At 37.8% G+C, this 21865-nt stretch overlaps 1 protein-coding gene and 1 long non-coding RNA gene across 5 annotated transcripts in view; one reads left to right on the top strand and one right to left on the bottom strand.

The window, feature by feature from the left end:
• Nucleotides 1-21865, top strand: part of runx1t1 (RUNX1 partner transcriptional co-repressor 1) — a 130925-nt gene that overhangs the window by 948 nt on the left and 108112 nt on the right. The window lies entirely within an intron of this gene.
• On the bottom strand, nt 12384-16623 carry LOC130090002 (uncharacterized). 2 transcript variants are annotated; one of them, XR_008807622.1, is made up of 3 exons: nt 16527-16623; nt 15913-16054; nt 12384-12410 (listed from the first exon to the last, which is right to left on the bottom strand). It is a non-coding gene; the product is annotated as an uncharacterized LOC130090002 (long non-coding RNA). The 2 variants fall into 2 exon arrangements; XR_008807621.1 differs by having other exon boundaries at nt 12387-12405.

Genomic DNA, 21865 nt, shown 5'->3' with positions numbered 1-21865 from the left:
TGCTTTTTTAGCAAACCGGCTTGATTAAGATGTTTTTTTTTTAGCAGCTCACATGTACAAAACCTCTTTAAAACCATCAACACAGACCAGTTTAATCAGCTTGGCCAGTCTAGGAGACCATCTTAACATATTAGGCTGGTTTAATCTGGTCAACCTTGGTAATGTTTAGTCTTGGTGGTCTTTGAGATGGGCAAGAGGGGAGGAAAAAACTCCTGTCCAATATCGGCATCTATGTTTGCCATGACAATGAGTAGAAGTGGGAAAGCTGGGCCATCGCACCAGTCCCCACTACGCCCTGTTTAGAAGGAAGTCCCCTGTGTCACGCATTGTGCTGAATGACCCAGAGGGGACATTCCCAAGCTGTTTTCCAATACTGACATCGACATGGGATGAAAGTGTGTGAAGTGGGTTTAATAATACAGTCACAAGCACTCGCAACAGGCTCAGAGGCCACCAGAGACTGTAAAAACGAACACTCCGCCTTTTAACCTAATTCTGCTCCAGTGCATTACATCTGCTTAAACCCACACAGCATGCGGCCTGCTCTCAATTACGGCATCTCCTCTCTTTCATCTGCTAAGAGTCTCTCTGACTTTCCAGAACAGATGCAGATATTGAGTAATTGAGACCGTCCCTGAATTCTTGGATGAGTGTCAAGAAGGTTTAACGTGACACAGTGGTTTGAATGTGTTGAAAACGCTTGGCACGGCATACTGAGTGGCACTTGATTGCTTATCTTCTGTATCTCAACAGAATGATTCTCGCTTATTTATGCTCTCCAAACACTGAGGCAAGTAAAATGCGTGAGTCAGCTTGAGAGGGTTTGTCACAGTGTTGAGGAGTAACTAACTACGCGTATAGTGACACTGCTGCTAACCTATCTGCATTTTTCATTTGAAATTTTAGTGCAGATTTCCAGTAACAAGTTGCAGGGAAGTGCAACAGAGCTAAATCACTATTTCTGGTTACCCTGTATAACTGGTCCTCCTCGCACCTGCTCCAAGCAGGATTCAAACCAGGGCACGGGAGGCGGGCGCACTAACAAGGACGCTAAAGACCGCAGCCTCTAGTGTCAGTCACTAGTGCTCCTCTTGAAGCCAGGGAAGTGAGGTTTGCATGCACACAGCTCTTTACTAGCTGGTCTCAGTTATATCTGCATTGTGTCCCTTTACATGGTTAAGTTCGTTTCACTTTAAATAATGGTGATTTGGTGAGTAATCAGCTGATATTTAGTAATTTTGAGAATATTGCATTTGCCAATAACCGCATTCACTTGTCAAACTTACCTAATAACTGTTAACTTAAAACACACACACACACACACACACACACACACACACACACACACATACTGGTACGGGTGGTTTATAAAGACTTTTTCCCCTAAAAAGTTCCATCCTGGTTTATGGGGACCCACCTTTCCCTTTGTCATAGAGATTAATAAGAAATATTAAACTGCTCCTTATGGCATGGGGTAAAAATCTGACTGCTCAGAATTTAATTCTAATGAAACAGTCTGGTAATATGAAGACCTGACAAACTAAAGCACTGTAAGGACAGGGCAGGAGTGGGCGTTTCCTGATTTAATTATGATTTATGAGGACTACCCTGGTTTATCTGGACATCACTCACATACATACACACACACACACACCTGACCCTTAATTATGAGGACAACCCCGGTTTATCTGGACATCTCACACATACACACACACACCTAACCCTTAATTATGAGGACTAACCTGGTATAACCTGGACTAACTTTACCCATGAGAGTGCCGCATCACTTAAGTTTGTTTCAATACCAGCATATAGAAAAACAAAACAAGAAATTATCAGCAATTGTTCAACCTGGCTTAAACTTTAAGAGAGATTTCAGAAAACTAACCTGAGTTTGTAATGTGAGATTTAGCAGGTGTGAAGTGAGTGAAGAGCAAAGAGAGAAGAGGGAAAGTGAAATACGGAAATATTTTAGCTTTAAAAATTAAGAAATTAAAAAACCAAAAGGAGAGTTTACTATTTAACCATCACTGACAAATGCATTCACCCACAAGTATTTTTCATAATTGAACCTTGAATGTCAGTCTTAATTTATTAATTAGATTTTAAGAAGTTTTGTCTAAAGATAGTTTTGAATAAAGCTAAATATTTCCAGTTGATTGGGTTTGGGTTTTGTTAATGTCAAAAGAGAAGATTGTTCAAGACTTGCTATTAGTATCTAAATGAACATTGCTGACCATTTGGGTTTAACTGGACATCAGTAACCATATGAATCATGCATACACACACAAACACCTGACTAACCCTTGATTATGAGGACATTTTGGGTTTAACTGGACCTCACCTCACACACACTCTCAAACACCTAACTAACCCTTGATTATGAGGACATTTTGGGTTTAACTGGACCTCACCTCACACACACTCTCAAACACCTAACTAACCCTTGATTATGAGGACATTTTGGGTTTAACTGGACCTCACCTCACACACACTCTCAAACACCTAACTAACCCTTGATTATGAGGACATTTTGGGTTTAACTGGACCTCACCTCACACACACTCTCAAACACCTAACTAACCCTTGATTATGAGGACATTTTGGGTTTAACTGGACCTCACTCACACACACACTCAAACACACACAAACACCTAACTAACCCTTGATTATGAGGACATTTTGGGTTTAACTGGACCTCACAAACACACACAAACACCTGACTAACCCTTGATTATGAGGACATTTTGGGTTTAACTGGACCTCACTCACACACACTCTCAAACACACACAAACACCTAACTAACCCTTGATTATGAGGACATTTTGGGTTTAACTGGACCTCACTCACACACACACTCTCAAACACCTAACTAACCCTTGATTATGAGGACATTTTGGGTTTAACTGGACCTCACTCACACACACACTCTCAAACACACACAAACACCTAACTAACCCTTGATTATGAGGACATTTTGGGTTTAACTGGACCTCACAAACACACACAAACACCTGACTAACCCTTGATTATGAGGACATTTTGGGTTTAACTGGACCTCTCAAACACACACAAACACCTGACTAACCCTTGATTATGAGGACATTTTGGGTTTAACTGGACCTCTCAAACACACACAAACACCTGACTAACCCTTGATTATGAGGACAAACTGGGTTTAAATGGACATCACTATTAACTCCACACATAGCAGGAGTACCTGTATTAGAGTTAACCATACTAAACCAAATCAACTATTCTACATTAAAGAGTGAATTCACAAATGATTGTGCATCTTTTTGCTGCCACTAAACCTGTAAAAGTAATACGCACACCTAAGGAAATAGTGCTACAATGTGCTGTTGCTATATCAACCAACATATACACATGTGGTGCAAAATGAACCTGGTTGGAGAAAATTCAGTGATCAAAGATCAGCAAGTTTTACACTTCATAGAAGACTAGTTAAAGGGCAATTAGATGAAGAAATGCAACTAGACAGCCAATAAAAACTAACAAAATTAAACTGAAAGGGCAATTTTTATTTTGCAAATGGTAAAAAAAGGCTCAACAACTGAGATCTAATAAGGCCATTATTAGAGATGCACCGATTGATCGGCTTGGGACCGGAATTGGACGATTTTCACGTGATCGGCCATGACCGGCGATCGGCCGGTCAGTCTGACATATGCCGATTTTATACCGGTCAAACGCACTCGGGCGCCGCATGATTAACATCAGCATCACACGTGCACACGGAACGCACATGTAGAAAACCTCGTGAATTACGGCCGTTTCACACCGCAAGCGTGTGAGGCGTGTATTTTTTTCAGCGTGCATGTTAATCAGTGAATGCATCACACTGGGAGCGGGAGCAGAGCGTCAAGCAGGAGCGTCGCGTGAGCAGCAGTGAAGCGGTTTCGGCACAGAGTCTATTTTTGCTGCGCTGCTCACACTCAATTAAAGTGAAAGCACACTTTTTTTGATGGGCAAAATAAATATGATTTCACACAAAAAGTGGCCAAAATGCACAATTTGCATGTCTAGTGTGTTTTAACAAGAACTGGAGTAGGCTATGTCAGAAAAGAAAATGAAGAAGACTCAAACATATTTATAGAAAATTCACCCATTTAAACTTGTTTTTATTATTCAGTTTGGGTAGAAGTATATGGTGTTTTATAAAAAAAAAAAAATAGAAAATAAATATTTGTGTGTGCTGTAAAGTGGTTAGAAAAAAATGAAATCGGAATCGGCTAAAATCGGTATCGGCAGGTCAAACTCGGAATCGGCCTAGAAAATTGTAATCGGTGCATCTCTAACCATTATGGGACTAAAGTGCATGAGGGAGTGTGCCTCAAAATGACCTCAGCAACACACTGGAAATAAAACCAAATTAAATTGCCTTCCAGTAAATGCATGTATTTGTACATTTCTTTCAAAACAGTGTTTTAATAAAAGTAAATAAAAGGATGTCTTGAACACTCTTCTGGCCCAACAACACTTTAGAGAACAAAACCCACAGACATTAAAGGTTGTATCAGCGATTTCAGGCCCAAACATAAATGATCACATTCATCTAATCTTTCCTAACGATCCGCTAGCTGGCCGCCCCATAAGTATGCCGTCCAAAAAACGCTTCTCTGTAGGCAGCCTAGGCTCTGAGATCTGCACACAAAAACAATGGGTTTCACCAACCACTCAAAACCAAAATAAACAGTGTTCCAACCAATCACCGCAAAATCTCAAACCACAACACCCCCACCTTTTGTGTGCAGATCTCAGAGCCTAGGCTGCCTACAGAGACACGGTTTTTGGACGGCATGCTTATGGAGCGGGCAGCTAGCGGAAAATTAGATGAATGTGATCATTTATATTTGGGCCTTTTTTGGGCCTGAAATCGCTGATACAACCTTTAATGGAAGGCGACACTGATCTCTCGAAGAACTCTAAGAAGATTTCTTTTTCAACATCAAACCTCGGTTCCTCACGAAATCCCTTATATTTTGGGCCGTTCTTTCTCTCAGAACAGGGTCCTCTGCAGTCTTGCACTGCTCACACTCTGCCTTTGTTGCAAGGTGTCCCTTTGAAATATGGACTCTGAAATGTTTCATGACAGCATTCACTTCATTTGGGCTCCATGGCCTTTTCGCAATTCTCCTCAATTTGGTCCCTGTAAAACAAACAAACAAACAAACAAACATATACATACACATATGTATACCTATACACCTATATGTATATACATGGAATAACTTTAATATACCCAAATGTTTAAATACCTCTGGAGTTCTCAGTTTCATCCTGATTCATTTGGCTTTTTCCTGAGGGGTAAAAAGCAACAATTAAAATGTATTCCAGCCCTACAATCCAAACAGTTTCGGACCATGTGAAATATCAGCAGATAAGCACACAGGGAAAACTAGTCTCTGGTCCTGTGTAACATGAAAATGACCACTTTACACTGAATTACTGTGGAAGATAAAAAATAAAATCAACATGTATCCTTTTTCTCAAATAAATATCTAAAATATATGCGCACACACATACCTGTGGAGCTGTCAGCCTCACCCAGGCCCATTTTTGTTTTTTCTAAGGGAAAAAAAGCAACACACTATTCATCTTCTCTACACGGCAAACAGGTATATAATAATAATAATTATTATTATTATGTAAATATGAGGGCTCTGAACCAGTTCAAAGAATGAAAACAAAAACTGGGGAAAAACCAGAAACGATTACTTGAAATGACCATTACCTGGTTAATAATGGTGTTTTTTTATTCTTTTTTCTGTTTAAAGGGTAATTCCACCGGTTGAGACATGAATATGTATTGAAAGTGGGTCATATATGTAGTAGAATAGTAGCATACATTTCTAATTTGGGTCCTTCTTGGCCGATAAAAGGCAGAAAATGACTTTTTAGTGCTTGTGGATTGTAGACAACAATCCCCATAGTGCATTGCAATGCTCAGCTCCGCAGGCCACTCCCACTACCTACCGCCTGGAAATCATTTCACACAATTTCTAGTGAAGAGTTACTTTGCGAACTAATTATTTGCTTTATCATGCTCGTTAGCTGAGATAGCTTATATCTCAGTGCATGAAGTTGTCTGGACTTGTGTTCTTCCACAGCTTTCTCAGTCATTTTTACCGTCCGTTTTTCACTATCTTGTTCATCCATAACGAGCGAATGTTTACACACTTTATTAGTGCAAATATCAAAACCGTAGGGTGAGCTTAACACACACACTGCGTTCCACTTTTATTTATTTATTTCTCACACAGCGGCGCGCGCGCCCATAGTCCTCTAGGTTTCGATTAACGATCCACAGCACAGCAAGGAAAGCTACGACTTAGTTTCACCGTGAAAGTTTCCTCCTTCCGTCTTTTATCTCGATATCGTACAGTAGAAATTGGCACCGCTGAAATGAAAAAGTTTCTGCCGGTGAAATCAAACGCACGGCACTGATCTGTGATAGGTCTGTTAGCGCATTAGGTCCAACCCCCTATGGGCGGGTTTGAAAGGGTGGGAACTAGAGCTTGTAGTCTTTACAGAAATCCCCCCCTCTTACACTTCCTCCTACAATGACGTAAAATTACGATTTTAGGAGGAAGTGAAAAAGGTAAATAGCGGATTTCTCTCGTCTCAGGGGAAAATGTGTTGCACGACCATTCAATAGTATGACTGGGTTTCTAACAATGATGCAGATACTGACATTTGCATGTAAGGCCAAGCCATTTTTTTGGACAAACAGACATATAAAACATGTAAGGAGGAGGCTGATACATGTAGATCTTGTCTATAAAGTCAAATAAATCAAATACACATTACATAATAAACATCAACATACCATTTCCTTTCCAGTCAAAGCTGAATCTCCTTTCTTTGCAACCATCTTTGATGTGGTCATCTGAAATCAGACAGAGCAATTGTATGCTGTTGTCATAAAATGGTTTCATTCTGATGCATAACATTTAACAAATTAGTATGAACGCGGATGTTATTTATGCTTTCCCTCCTAAAATGACCCTTAAAATGCAGATATTAGACAAGAAAATCTCCCTAAACGCAAACCCCTCCCCGCTAGCTGAGGACAGGATGAATTTTACCAACTAAAAAAGGCCTGTTCAAACTAAAAACTATATATCTATTCAATTATAGGCCTAAAAAATCCTCTCAGTATTAAGGAATAGCAGAGTCTACACCACAGCTTACACGATAACAACACAGAGAAACAAAAACAAAAAAATCACTTTCATAACTATTTTACCAGCTGAGAAACGCTAGAAACATTGGCAGTAGGGGTGTAACGATACCCTCATGTCACGATTCGATACATAACACGATACGATATTATAGAGATACTCCAAGACGTGGTAAAAGGGTAACTTTTTTTTAACTGTTGATTAAAATGCCTAATTAAACTCTGTAAACTTGATTGTTTCCCCTCACACAGAAATTTTTATTTTGGGTGTACTGTCCACAATACACATTGTCACTATCCACAATATATATTGTTGCATTTTTGTATTGCGATACATTGCTTAATTGACAGCCAATCGGAATCAATTCTGCTATAACATGCTTCAGTATATAAGCGGCAGTCAAAGATGCGATCACAATAAACAGAGCGTTACCGTCTGCTGGTTGGACCCTAACACAGTTATGGTTGGTGTGAATGGGCCTTAACAGTTTACGTCTCTGTGACTGAAAGTCACAAAGCATATCCAGATTGAAAAGTGTGCATATTGGGTCTACAGCTTACCCACAATAAAGAAGCAGCCGACACATACCCAAAGCAACATCTTTTCCTCAAACCCTAACCCTGACATGATGGTCCTCGTAGTGGAGAACTGTCCTTATATTTCAGGTCAGTGTCATGCCCATCCCCCAACGCACGAGTTATGAAAATGAATGAACCGATTCCATTTTACACAAAGGAACAAATATTATCCAACAGATTGACTTAATTTATATCAATCTGTATAATAATTCCAATCGTAATTTCAAAAGCAGTTATGTTAAAAAAAATAGAAAAAAAAACTTCATGGGGTTCCATATAGGCTACAGAAAGAGTTTTTAAAAACATGGTTGTGTAACAAGGTGCGATTTGCTGGTGGGGGATTTCCCCCCTCCACAGTAATCAATGCTATAGCCTAATTCACCAATAGACCATATCAAATATATTATATATTTTTAAAAATATGCAACACGCACGTTTAAACAACAAACGATACAATCTGAACTGGCGCTTCTGCTCCTGTATTGAGAGATAATGCAGCGCGTTTCAGCTACGATCCTGGTTCCAGTGGCCTTAATACATTCACGGCTTTTCAGAATGTCACAAAGCGTTTTGAGATGTTTTTGAACGAAATATTGATTGTTTATAATTAAGTGTTTTGGCACACCGAGTGGCGCTACGCATTGTTCTAAAATTGGGTTTTATTCTGGCATGTTGAACTAGAGTTCGACAAACGCGGCGGCGCTTTCACTTGAATTAATTTTTTTCTCATTACAGCTAAAAGAACTTAAAAGGCTAGCCTACTCCGTAATTTTTGGTCATACAGATAAGATATCATCTTTTTTTAAACTGTAAAAGGTCTACAATATGCTAACGATAAAACGTTTTCTCGCTCATGTGAACGAACACACTGGAGAAACAAACGTTTGGTCATTTCACAAAGAGTAAAATCATGGCCGAGTGGAAGAACTTACGGTTCGATCATTTAGATGACACGGGTTCAAATCCCGAACAAACTTGGTACTTTTGTAAATTTTATATTAGCCTATTAATGCATTTTATATCCGATTATTAATGCAGAGAGATTTGTCTATTCTAAAACTCTGTTACACCATATAGTTTTTGCTTATATTTATAAAATAAAATTGCCAAGCATTTCCATTTTACACAGGAACAAATAGTATCCAACAGAATGACTTTACATCTGTATAATAATACCAATCGTAATTTATAAATAGCTATAGCCTATATAAATTTTTGGGATTCCCTATAGGCTATAGGCTACTTCACCAATATACCATATACAATATATAAAATAGAGATATGCAACAGGCACGTTTAAACGACAAACAATAAAATCAAAACCAGCGTTTCAGTTGTTCATTAGTTCCAGTGGCCTTAATGTAGGCCCTATGCACGGCTTTTCAAAAGGTCACAAAGCGTTGAGATTATTTTGAATGAAATATTGAAGTTTATAATTAAGTGTTTTGGCACACCACGCCGAGTGGCGCTATTGTTCTAAAGTCGGGTTTTATTCTGGCATGTTGAATTAGAGTTCGACAAACACGGCGGCGCGTTCATTTGGATTTATTTTTCTCATAACAGCTAAAATAGCTTAATAGGCTACTCCGTATTTTTTGCCTACATCGTTCAAAACTGTAAACTTCTATTCATATTAGGCTAACAACATTTTAGCTGTCGTCTCGTCTCTGTCTCCGGGAACTGCGCGTCACAAAAATGAACCGAAAACCACTTGCCTCAGCTCAGTCACGATAAGAAATCGGCTATGTCTAAAGCCTTTAAATGTCTAAATATTTAATAAATGTTATCTGATTATGTAATCCATCTGAAACTGAGAGGTACAGATGATCTACTCAAACATGTTTAGCTATGATGTGAGCGCTTCCCAACGAGGAAAGGACAAGGGGGAAAATCTCGCTCTAATTAAATGTAGGCTAAATCGCCCTGAATTAAAATGTAAAAGCAGATCAAATAATTTTTGTCGAAATGTTGCTATATTGTTTCATTTAAGTTCATAATTATTCTATAAATGTTATTTAGTTTAACAGCAGCACAACGGAGCACTGTGGTTCGAGGTTTATTTGAATAAAAAAGAACAACTTATTGAAATTGAATGAATTATTGAAATGAAATATTTAGTAATAAAGTTTCATGACAGAAATATCACTACATGTAGCTTACATTATTTAATTCCTTCATTATCAACACTTTAATAGTCTAATGCTAGAATAGCGGTTTAAGTGTGAATTGCGACTTCTTTTTGTTGTAAGTCAGTCTCAGAGAGCCTGTGGGGGGGTTGGAGGGACAGTGGCTTTATCGGCACAATAGGTGTTAATGTTCCTCTTTCATATGGAGATGTCGGATAGCCAGCCCAATGAGCAGGCAAAGGCTAAATTCTTATAAATCTCTCGGTGTGTCCAAATGTAGGCCCTATATCTTATTAAATTATAAATATTGTAGTTTATTTTTTGTATTTAAAGTTTTCACACAAAATTTCAATTAAAGTGTTCAATCCAGTTGTTTCAACTGGTTTTGTAGAGTTTTAGAGTTTTAGAATGAGCACTGTGTATGATTGTCAACAATCTGGCATTATCTAAACATTAACTGTTGACTAAACACGTTCATGCCACAGCAGATACAGAGCTCTTTAATTTGCGATCAACCTCGTTTTATTGTAAGGTGAATTCAACAAGGCATGCTTTGTCTTTAAAGCAACAAAGGCTAAATAATTTGTTACAGTTTTTTTTTTTGGAGGGAGGGAGGGAGACAAAATAAACTTGCTAAAAAGAGATCCAGCACGAGAGACAGACAAAGAAAAACGCATGTTCTTAATTTATGTGGCTTTGGACTATTTTTGTTTTGTACTGTTTTAATTGTTTAATTTAGCTGAAATTTCTTTGGCAATACAAATTTAAAATGTTGCAAGAATAAGATTCTGTGTTTCTTACATTCTTCAAAATTTGCGATGGGTTTCAAACTTAATTAATTGTAGTGTTCTTTTACATTTTCATTTGTTTTTATATTGAAAGTAATACTATTTAGTTAGTCTGTCAAGTCAACAAAATCAGTCTTTTCTGATTTGTTCAATGTATGGATCTGTTTTGAAAAATTTCTCCCGTTGCTATGGCCAGGTATCACTCACTGTCAGTCAACTCAATTTCGTGAATGATTCACAAAACAATAATTTAGCAGATTAAAGACGAGCTTCATTATTTTCATTTTCTGACGCGATCAGCTTTCTTTTTTTATTTATTTTCATTTCTCTCATCAGTTTTGTGTGCAGCGGACATGGAATGTAGCAAATTTACGTTAATGTGGCATTGATAATTAAACAAAACGCTTGACATTAAATAAATAAACAGTTAATGAAGTCGCTAATAAACAGTTACCTATTTAAGCATCAAGAACGGTAAAACACAAATGAAGTCGGCCAACAGCATGTTGGCTACATTGAGATTCGATCTCGGATCGCTTGAAGCTCCGTGAGGCTCATGTTGCGTTAACCACTGAGCTACCGTCTGAACGCTATTAAATTACGTCTTATGCTCTTCCAGACCCTCATTGATAGCCTAATATATTTCTGTTGCAATGTTTTATGTTGTAATGTTTTCACTATTTATTCAATTTAATTTCAGTATTGTGATTATGAATTCGTTTAACTACAATGTTTCACTTGAATTCATCTGTTACCAGCTTTCAATCGCTCTGAATGAGTCGCGGCGCGGCGGTAGATTACGCAATAGAGAGAATAAACTGACACCTTTCAAAGTCTGTGATTGTAGCGCCTCTTAGCGGTAAAAGGCAGCAAATACACATCCGAATTTTACCGCCACGGGAGCGGTAAAAGTATTATTCGTGTTGAGTACCAACTGTACCCAAAGCAACATCTTTTCCACAAACCCTAACCCTGACATGATGGTCCTCGTAGTGGAGAACTGTCCTTATATTTCAGGTCAGTGTCATGCCCATCCCCCAACGCACGAGTTATGAAAATGAATGAACCGAGCAATGTACATTTTACTCAAATTTGAGACGTCACAACAGCGTCTTTAAGACGACAGTCCACGTCAACCAGTCTAGCATGATGCCCAACCATCCTACACTTAACATTGCCTGTGTCAAAGAGAAGAAAACAATGAAGGAACATGCGCTCACTTACTTTCTGTTTCACTGATGAGGAAGGATTCACACTGCATTCAGTCACAGCCACTGATGTCTCGTCACACAATTCCTGTAATTATGAGAAAGACAGGTACAACACTGAGGCAAGGATGCTTGCCAATTGGTCACCGCAACTAATTCTAGTATCAACCAAAGACTAAATATCTAGTGTCCCTTTCATGGCTCCGTCATGGACAAAGCAGACGTGCAGAATTTTTTTAAATAATCTGCATCATATAAAAAACTAACATTCATGAAATACAGAACATGGTTGACTTTCAGTGATAAAGTCTTTAAGAGACTCACCCTTAAACGCGAAGGCCAAGAGGAATCCCCATAGTTGTATGTGACCTCCTCATCTGGAAAGATATGTCTTATACTAAACAGACACAGGTGTGGCCTTCCGTCAACAATGATTGTCTTGACTTTGCAATTTGGATTTTTGTCATCATCATTCCTCCACCGTCCTCTTTTGTTGCATCTATGCTGTGATAAAAATAGTGCAGTAAGAAACTTAAAACATAGACACACACTGAAACATACGGTTCTAACTGAACATTTGGGTTAGGCCAGCGGTTCTCAAAGTGTGGGGCGCGCCCCACTGGTGGGGAATAGAGACGTGACAGGTGGGGCGCGCCAAACGGGAGGAAATTTTCCTTTTTATGCCTTTATATCTTTATCCAGACATCCCAAATGTCCCGGAAGTTCCGGGAGTCTCCCGCATATTGATAGCGGCTCCTTGACGCCCGCAAATGAGATCCAATCTCCCGGAATCTGGAGCAAGACCGCGCACTAGAGTAGAGAGTGACTGCGCGCGCTGTGTGTGACTATTAATGCAGCGCGTGTGAGAGCAAACCGTCCTTATAGCTGTGTCTTGCCGCTTATTAGACCGATCACCCCCGGGGGCGACAACAAGTAACAGGAATTCCCCTCCCCACCCCCAAAATAATGATTGACGTGACGTCGGCATATTTATTGTAGCGGAACAAACTTTTGCGCCCATAGATATGTAGCCTATGTTTCGCGCCGATGGCCAGGCGCGCTGGAAGCTGTTTCATGCGTAAGTGGGGGCTGAGGGCTGGGTTGGAAAATATGTGACGTCATTATGTTGTGGCTTACGACAAGACATGAAATTTCTCTGAACATTGAACATGATTTGAGAGTGGCAGTATCAAGCCTGCAACCCTGCTTTGAGAAATTGTGCAATGCAAAACAGGCTCATTGCAGTCACTAATGCAGGGATAAATAGACCTGTCTTGCCAAATGTATTTCTCTTCTTTTCTTTTTTTAACAGATTGCAAAGTGGCACTTTTATTTCTTTTTTATTTTTGAGGCACTTTTATTTTCTCTATTTTTGAATTTTATGCAAGTTATGACACAGATGCACTTCATTTTCTTTATTTTTGAACTTGCTGTTATTTGATGTAGATCAGGGGTCTCAAACTCAACTTAACTGGGGGCTGCTGGAGGTAGAGTCGGGGTCAGGCTGGGCCGCATCAAGGATTCCACAAAAAAATAGTATTCAAGTATTCCAAAAAAGGAGCACAACTGATCCAATCTTCTCAATATTTATTATTAACGTTTCTTCTGAACTGTTCCTCTGAATTTGAACATTCCTTTCTGTACATGATTGGTTCTTTATGAGCTGTCCTTCTGACAGTTGAAGTTCATTTTTACAAACTTTCTTTGTCTATAACACATATTTGTGATATTTATATTTGCTTATGTCCTTTTTATTTTCTTTATACAACACATTAATGATATTGAATGTTTTTTTTTTTTTTTGGAAGGCACATTTCCTTTTATTATACTTAGAAAAACAATTATTGCTTTTGAAATACAAATATTTGCAGTCATGTCTGCCCATCTTATTGAATTCTTTCTACACATGTATAGTGTCTCAAATTACTGACTGCACAAATCAAAGCAAACCTTCTTATCAACCTGTTGGACACATATTACAAGCTCAAAATGATTATTCTCACATTGTTTTAAAGCAGGGTCTCTCTCCAACACGTCGCTCGCGAGCTATCAGTAGCTCGTGGGCTGATTGGTGGTAGCTCGCCAAGGGGCCGTTCACATATCGCGCTCACATATTTTGCGCGCTCAAGTTCGTTATTTCAAATGTAGGCGCGCGGCAAGCGCGCTCATAATTGAAGCGACGCGCTCATTTTTTCCAGGCGCAGTATGTTTGTACTTCGCGGTTGTCTATGACAACTATTGACAACAAACCCACCGTGTCACGAGACTATCTATGGTAGCCCATAAGGGATACATTTTTTTTTTTTTTTTTAAACGCGGCACACGCAACGACGGGCCGCACTAACATTAAACTTTAATGTCAAGTAGGGGGCCACAAAATATCACCCTGCGGGCCGCAAATGGCCCGCGGACCGCGAGTTTGAGACCACTGATGTAGATAGTTAGTTTGTATTTAGATACAACTTGTTACTATACTGATACTACTTGTTACTTCAATAAATTGGAACATTTTAAGCTTGTTACGTATTTCATTAGCATTGTGTCGGGGCGATGGGGGCAGTGGGGCTTGAAAATTCCCCCTTGTCCAAAGTGGGGAATGACCGAAAAAGTTTGAGAACCACTGGGTTAGGCTAACCTTGGCCTATTTAACCTATATTCAAATACACATTGTGAAAGTGAACTTGACTTCCTAAGAATTTAATAGGTCAGATGATCCACTTAAGGTAAAAAAAATACCCCAGTTGAACAATAACCATGTTATTGATTATCACTAACTAATAAGTTCCTAATGTTATGAGAACCCTAGCAAATCTGCTATTGTAATAGTGCGGCACGATTAATCTTATCGCAATCGTAATCGCGATGTCAAGCCTGTGCGATTATATGGTGCAAAATGCTGCGATTTTATGTAAAATAAACAATGGGCTGTTAACGCAATTAACGCAGCATCTGTTATTTTTTGTCATCCTTTGGCTAGTGTTACATGATAATGCTCTCATGCGATTGCTTAAAACCATTCATGCGAGACAAGTCAAAAGAGAGCGCGCTGAATGTCCGACTGTGACTCACAGAAAGACACGCGCCAGAATACAGTTCTCTTTCGCTCTTGAACGAACAACAACACACACAATTATGCCAAAATGTCGTTTGTCGAGTATCTTCATAACATAAGAGCAGTCTTATGATGGACGTATAGAGTTGTGAGAGGATGAGGCGCATGTGAGATCCGTGTCTCTGTCAGCAGCGGCTGCTCTTAAAGGGCCAGCAGCCAAAGCTTTCTGTCAGTAAAGTTAATCACAGAACAAAGGGGACAGAGAAAATTACTCACTGCTCTTGACTAAAGAACTTATGTAGCTTTAATAAGGATTAGTCTATTTATTATTTATGCAGCGCAGAGTCGCAGACTGTTTGATAACTTTATTAAATTTCTGCATACCTGTTAGACAGGAAGGGCACAGGTAAATATGACATGTCATTTATAATGGGTTTATGTGAGGATTATTTGAAGTTCACTTAAATTAAAAGCTGTTATATTTTTTGACGTCTAATAAATGTTTAAAAAAAAAATTATAGCTTTCAATTGTAATGATGGAATCACTGTAATGTTGGATGGCTCTAATTAATGTTTTAAATGGGGGTGGATTAATTTTTATCCAGACATCAATGGCTTAGATGTTATCAATCATTTAGTTGTTGTTGCTAGTTTGAGTTGAGAAATACACATTTCAGAATTATCACTAATCTGTGTGTGCATTTTGCTTTAGAACCTAGCAAGTTGACTCATGAAACCATTTGTTTATTATATCGCAATCGCATATTCCAATTGCAATATTGACCTCAATAATCACAATGACATTTTCCCCAAATCGTGCAGCCCTATATTGTAATAATAATAGTAATAATAATAAATCATAATCATAACTGTTTTTATTAGAATGACATGCAACTAGTTTGCTCTGAATATGAACCAAAAATAAATAAACCAAAAAAGAAACAGCCAGCTTACCAATAACGTGTTCCATTCCATGTGAAGTCAAACAAGTAGTTGCCTTGAACATCTTTAACATGTTTACTTTGAGAGAGAATCCCACGGTATTCAACAACAAAGGTGGATGGTTCAATGTGCTCAAGTGCAAACACACCTCTCCCTAAAAGGGCAAAAAAATATATAATAATACAAATAAAACATGAATCCAAGTGCACCTATATGTTACACAGCTAACCAACCTATCCTTTTAAAGAGTTAAATCCTGTAAAACTGTGTAATGTAATATGAGGTGCAGGAAATAAAAAAAATAAAAAAAATAATCAAGCATTGGTTTTCACTGTGATATAGCCTACTAGTTGAATTTGGTTACACTATTCTCTGTATACATAGTTTTATGTATTTATTTTAAAATAATAATTATAAAAAAATTGTTTAAAGTTTTTTTTTTTTCATCTCTTAACCTTTATGAAAATGAGCGGCTTACCCAAGGGTAAAATGTGTGAATTTGAAAGATCATGTCCAGACTGCCAGCAATAGGCCTACTTTTAATTCTTACAAGTGCATGCCTACTTTATGATTTGATTTGCCTGCAGTCTGAACATAGTCAAATTGCCTTGTGGTGCACAATTTACCTTTGAATGTGTTGATTTGTCGTCCCTCAATGAAGGCTTTGTCTTTGCCCGACAATATGTGTTCTTTTGCATCCTGCTCAGGTTTTATTCTCTTCTTTCTTAAAATGTTGACTGAAAACATTCCAGACAACATAATTAGTATGTATTTATAAATATATAAATATATATATATATATATATATAGATAGATAGATAGATAGATAGATAGATAGATAGATAGATATGCTTTATATGCAGTACATTATTGTCAGACTGTAGTCTATATCAATAAATACAACATTTTACACAGAAATAGTTGATCAGTGAGGTTTTGAGGCTTGTTACTTTTGATAAGAAACAGTCTCCGATTTCAAATTCAGTCCATTTTAATACCATTTTATCACTCTTTAATGTGGCGCCTCAGATCAAATGAAGCTAAACTCGTTACTTAGAAAAATTAACTATAGAGAGAAAGTTTTAGAAAATGTTACATGTATTACACCTGATTTACATTAAAATAATAAATGTAAAATCGAATTGGAAATAGAATCGAAAGCACGTGAATTAAAATTGAATGGAATCATAAAATGTCTGCTAATATCCAGCCCTAAAATGAATCAACCAGATAATTTTGGCAAGTCATTCTAATGACAGTAACGTTACATTAATGAAAGTATACTTTTACATTAGTCTCGTTTCTGTTTATTTAATATATTTCTGTATCTTACTGTATTAAACTGTAAATTCATCCACCAACTTTACCAGTCATCACGATGACAACATAGATTTGATTTATTTCAAAATGTAAATTAATTCTCTCAAGCATCCATGGAGATGTATCTTTCATCAACTAATACTAATACTAGTATCCAACTGCTTATGGACTTATATTAGCCACGTTTAGTGGCCACGTTTAAAGTAATGTAACTAACGTTATTAAAAACTGTCTGACTCATGACACTTAACTCCATAAAGGTAGAATATATAAATAAACGCACTTACCTTCCTCGTGATAAAGTGAAAATCTCCCACTATAGCTCGTCAACTTCGCTCGAATTCTGCTAATTAATCTTTCATGATGATGATTAATCTTCTGATTAATCACACCGTCACACCACACGTCTGCGATAGAAGATCAGAGGCGCAGGCGCGCTGACTTTGACGGATGTGAAATGCAGCCAATCACTGACGAGGATTCCAGCAGCCAATCACTGACGAGGATTCCAGCAGCCAATCACTGACGAGGATTCCAGCGTTCCACCAATGAATCGCGCTTGGGCGTGGTCTGGGTGTATGAAATGTGTATGATACTGCAGTAGCGTCGAATTTCACATAGAGGGAGATTATACACTCTGAGCATACTCTGGCACACACTGAAAAACGGGTACAACGGATTTATAAGGACATATTGAGAAAAAGCGGGAGGTGGTTAGGCGCAGCCTGATAAGCCTTTCTACACTGCTCGACTTATGAGGACAGTAGTGCTGTCCTCGTAGTTACGGTATGTCCTCATAGAGTCGGTATGTATCCATGGTTTTTGTCCTCATAATCCGGTCGCACCAACACACACACACACACACACACACACACACACACACACACTGTGTGTGTATATACTGTATATGTATAGTTAAACATAAAATTTAGCTAAATATTACTAAAACTTGATATACTGTAGCTCTTAAAAAATGTACTCTGAAATTAATTCAGCATTAATTTAAAAAACAAAACTTACCGACCCCAAACTTTTGAACGGTAGTGTATTTTGTTTTAGTAAATATTGTGTAGTAAATATTGTAAAAGTATTTCAGCAATTATCTCTGTACCTCATTTGCTGACATTAAATTGCATGTTAATATCAAATTTTATATTGTTCATCCTAGATATTAAAAAAATGTATACTGGACGAGCACTAGTTCATAGTTAATTATATTTTGTTTAAAAATGTTAACCTAATGGATCCACATTGTTTTTGCTCCAGATGAATACCTTACAATTCATCTACATCAATCACCTATTTAAAATTATATTGCTGAATAATGGTTAATACTCAATGTATTTCTAGTGTAGTGTGTGAAATACACATTTCAACATCATTTGTACATCAACATCAAAACATCATTATTTTTGTGCATGTTAATGGTTTCCGTTATACTCTCTATTTTACACTTGAATATAAAATGTCCTCAGAATTTGACATATTGCATATTTGTTTCTCTGGTTCTCTCATTGACTTGCAAATGCATAGGAGGAGAAAAAAATTCATCAGTTATTAAAATTCAGGCAATGTATTCCTGTGTCTGCATTATATTTGAGAAACGTTATTAATTTCATATATCAAGTTTGGAGCGGCCATCTGTTCGCTCTGCACTGCTGCACCTCCCTCCATCTGCCTGGCTTTAGCAGGAGAATGAGAGAGAGAGAGAGAGAGAGAGAGAGGAGAAAGTAGAATTGTATGGTGCCACGGGCTCAGGCATCATGGGGAAGTTTCAGCGGGACTTTTTGATTTGTCACTCATCAGAGGCCGGCGTTCGCAGACCTGTCCTCGGTTCCTCTATCCCCCAGATCCACACTGCTACTCGGAGTCAATAACCAGCCTTGCCACAACCACCCCCCTCATCCCTACTTCTCCTCTCCTCCTCCTCCTCCTCCTCTTCTTCATCTTGTCTCTTTGTTTTCACTCTCCCTTGTCCTCCTCCCCCCTTCACATCCCTCCCTCCGTATCTAGAGGAAGCAGATTGCGAAGCCGGCACAGTGAGATGTGTCCCTGCCACAGTTAATTTAGCATCTGTGCCTCCATGAATATGAATACATTTACAAGTCTTGAATATAATTAGGCACTGAAGTGTGGAGAGGGGCACGCAGCTCCAGGTGGGAAGAAAGATGCTGGGAAAACAGGTTGGACTGTGAAGACTTGCAGACAGGTGACCTTTGTAAACAGCTCCTGAATCCTGGACTGAGCAAGATTGGGAACAACTGAGAAATAAAAACACCAGAATGATTGTATTTTGTCACTATTAATGTTTACGCAACACGATGATGGTGTGTTTCACTCGAGTGCGTTGTGAGCTGACAAACGTGTGCGTGTGTTTGTGCGTGTACATATGCTTATGTTTCCATTCAAAGGCTGTGCCTGCCTCACTGGCAGTCCAGAATGAACATTGTCTGCGATAAGTGAGTCAATAAGTCATTTCTGATGATATTTTATTTACCAAGGCACTCTGCCATCCAGACACAGGGGAGGAACATGCTCCAAAATGGCTAATGTTGTGTAGTTTTACCATATGCTGCTGTGTTCCAGCTTCAGCAAGCTGTAACAGCATTACAACACTGTTCATTTGACATCATACATAATGTACTCTTGTAATAATGTAATTGGTAATAAAAAATATGGCATGTTGACACTTTTTTTTGTTGTCAAAACAGCATGTTTAGACGAAAGTAGTAGGACCAAAATGCGTTTCCAGATATTTTCACCTAATGTTTAGCTTGTGTGCAGTGGGACTGTATGTAGTGAGGGCTCAGAAATAAGATTTTTTTTTTCTTGTATGGTTCCAGTCTCTACTTTTACTCGCTGGCCCCACCACACCATATAAACACATTTGTTTATATTTTTTATTAAATGTTTTGTCTTTAACATTCTTTAACATAATTTGTATTTCTATATTGTAACTTCATAAATTCATAAATATAATTTAATTGTCAAAACAATGTCTAAATTATTAGAATATTTGTTAAAATTCTTTCTTTGCAAAATAATATAATGTTAATAATAAATACTATTGTTCATAGCCATGTTTTCAACTTGGTAATATAAAACATGGTGAAATGGCAAATAATCAGATACTATTTGGTCATTTTGAGCATACTGAATTGGCCTATAACCGGATCCGCTTGTCAATTAAATGTACCTCCTATTTTCTTTTGATTTGCTTTAGTTACATTTTTTTGTGAACTTTTAGTGCATACTGTGTGAAAGTATATCAGCAAATCTGTGCATCCAATTTACTAGCATTTTGACATAATGTTTAAGTTGTGTTCACTGGGATTGTACATATTGAAGGTTCAACAATAATAGTTTAAATTTGTACAGTTTGCGCTCACTGGCCCCACTACAAAAAATTGTCAATTTTTATGTTTATATTATATATGTGGACAAACTATGTGCAAATTCATCAGTCAACACCATTGCTGAATATATTCCCCTTAAAACGGCAGTGTACCAAAGACAGTCTCAAAAACACAGTTTGAAACCGTGTCCTATCCACAAACGTCATATAATCAATCCTGTCAACTTGCGGAGCGGTGCTTTTCCTATGATTCCTATTATGCTCTCTAACACAGTAAGCACAAGAACACCTTTAAGAAGGGTCAGGAAAAATCAGGGACATACTGTATCTATAAAGCGGGTGAATTTTGTATATATGATGTATATTACGATGATAAACTGTATGCCTTTCTACACTAACTTTCTATGATGTTGAAAGCATTTCTAAGGATGCTGATTTTTATAAGGCTGCTGTCTGACTCTTAGATGGTGAACGGATACATGGTTTGTGTAACATTAGTTTAGCAACATATTATTAGCTGTTTGATAAAGTAGTTAAGCCAAAGGCTTTCTGGTTCAAACATATAGTGCTGAATTAAGCCAGTATTTCCACTTGCCCAGTGGAACTACAGTTGACCGAGTGGATCAGATAGTCAGAGTTGGTGGGACTGAGAGGAGGCAGGGACAAATTTGAATATTCATGGTTCCGCATATATTTAATGAAGCAAGTGTGTAGGTATAGAGATTCAAGCTATTCTAAGGCACGAAGAAATGATTTTCACAGAAAACAAAACCTTTAAATATGTCATTTTAATGATCAAAGATTAGTTTTAAGGTATAAAATTATTGACTGCTGGGGGACTTTTATAAATTCATAAATACACCTTTGCTGTCATTTTTGCAAACTCGATAAAACCTCACCTATGTTAGCAAGCTCTAACATTATCTTGGTGATTTATATTTTAATTTGCAATAGCTGTGTGGGATGCATCACAGAAAAGTGAAAAACACTGGAGTTTGTCAACTCATCCGAAACTCTCTGATATCCTTATTTTTTGCAAATTTACAATATAACTTTTTACTGGAAGTAACCAATATTTTTAGCTTAGCCAGCCAAAGTGCGCGTTATAGCTTAAACAAACAACTCAGAGTTGGGGATTGTAATGATGATGACTTGCACTGGTATTGAAAATCGTTAATACTGACAAGCCTTTGATGAGAACATTTTATTTGTGCAAATTGAGCTGCAAGATTGTAATTGAAGAGCCAAATATGTTAATCAGTGGCTCGCATTAAATAGTTATCTTACAGT

The sequence above is a fragment of the Rhinichthys klamathensis genome, unplaced genomic scaffold (genome assembly GCF_029890125.1).
Source record: "Rhinichthys klamathensis goyatoka isolate OS25496 unplaced genomic scaffold, OSU_Roscu_1.1 h1tg000140l_1, whole genome shotgun sequence".
Taxonomy (NCBI): domain Eukaryota; kingdom Metazoa; phylum Chordata; class Actinopteri; order Cypriniformes; family Leuciscidae; genus Rhinichthys; species Rhinichthys klamathensis.
Note: the sequence above shows the minus strand (reverse complement) of the source record. Positions and strands in the feature narration are given on the sequence as shown.